The sequence below is a fragment of the Sapajus apella genome, unplaced genomic scaffold, assembly GCF_009761245.1.
Source record: "Sapajus apella isolate SASKATOON/1434 unplaced genomic scaffold, GSC_monkey_1.0 scaffold212, whole genome shotgun sequence".
NCBI lineage: Eukaryota > Metazoa > Chordata > Mammalia > Primates > Cebidae > Sapajus > Sapajus apella.
In genome coordinates, this window is record NW_022437152.1 from 156330 (window position 1) to 157467 (window position 1138).

Genomic DNA, 1138 nt, shown 5'->3' on the forward strand with positions numbered 1-1138 from the left:
CCAGGGTCTCGGGGTGCGGGCGGCGCTCGGAGTCTTGGGGTGCCGAGTCTGGGGGTGCGGGTCAGGGTGCGGGGCAGGGCGCTGGGTCTGGGGGTGCGGGGTGGGGTCCAGGGTCTGGGGGTGCGGGGTGGGGTCCAGGGTCTGGGGGTGCGGGCGGCGATAGAAGTCTTGGGGTGCCGAGTCTGGGGGTGCGGGCCAGGGTGCGGGGCGGGGCCCTGGGTCTGGGGGTGCGGGATGGGGTCCAGGGTCTGGGGGTGCGGGGCCTGGGGGTTCAGGGCACGGTCCTTGATCCACATGCACACTCCCGGTCCCGGTGGCTGCTGCGTGGTGGTGCCGGGGGTTCCGGGCCCAGACGCCCCTCCCCAGCATGATGTCACCTCGGTCCTTCTAGTAGTGGAGGGTTTAACCCAGCGTTTCCCAAGACGGCGTGGGTTTTAGCTTTGGGAGCAGAAATCTGGAATTCGGCGTCTTCCCAGGAAACAGCTTTGTGACCTGGGTTCTGGCGGCTTATTATCCCCTGGCTAGATCTCACCCACGACGATTAAAATGACTCATTCCCGGAGGGGATCCGAACTCCAGCCGTCGGTGCGTGGGTTGGCTGCTGCTGGCTGCTCCAATCACGGACCTCGTTCTCAGCCACATGCGTGTCCCCTCGAACCGCGAAACAGGCCAGGAAGGCTTGAACTGTTAAGAGGACCCGGAAGGGGGTGCAGGGTGCAGGGTGGGCCTCCGGTCCACCAGTTAATGACTTCCGTGTGCAGAACCTCCTCTTCGCTTTCAGAGGCTGCCCCTTATATTTAATTTAAGAGAGAAAAAAAGCTAGTTTCCTCTCTGGCGTGTTGATTTTTTTCCTTGTTATCTACCAAATAGTTGACTTAATGAATTTCTTTTTTTTTTTTGAGACAGGGTCTTGCTCTGGTGCTCAGGCTGGAGTGCAGTAGTGCCATCGCAGTGCACTCAACCTCGCCAGCTCAAGTGGTCCTACCACCTCAGTCTCCCGAGTCGCTGGGACTGTAAGCGTGCACCACCACCACACCTGGCTAATGCTCGCGTTTTTTGTAGAGATGGGGTCTCGCCATGTTGCCTAGGCTGGTTTTGAACTCCTGAGCTCCAGTGATCCACCTGCCTTGGCCTCCCA

At 60.4% G+C, this 1138-nt stretch overlaps 1 protein-coding gene across 7 annotated transcripts in view; it reads left to right on the forward strand.

Annotated features, from left to right (window-relative positions):
• AP2A2 (adaptor related protein complex 2 subunit alpha 2) overlaps positions 1-1138 on the forward strand; it is a 73623-nt gene that overhangs the window by 913 nt on the left and 71572 nt on the right. The gene's annotated exons all lie outside the window — the stretch shown is intronic.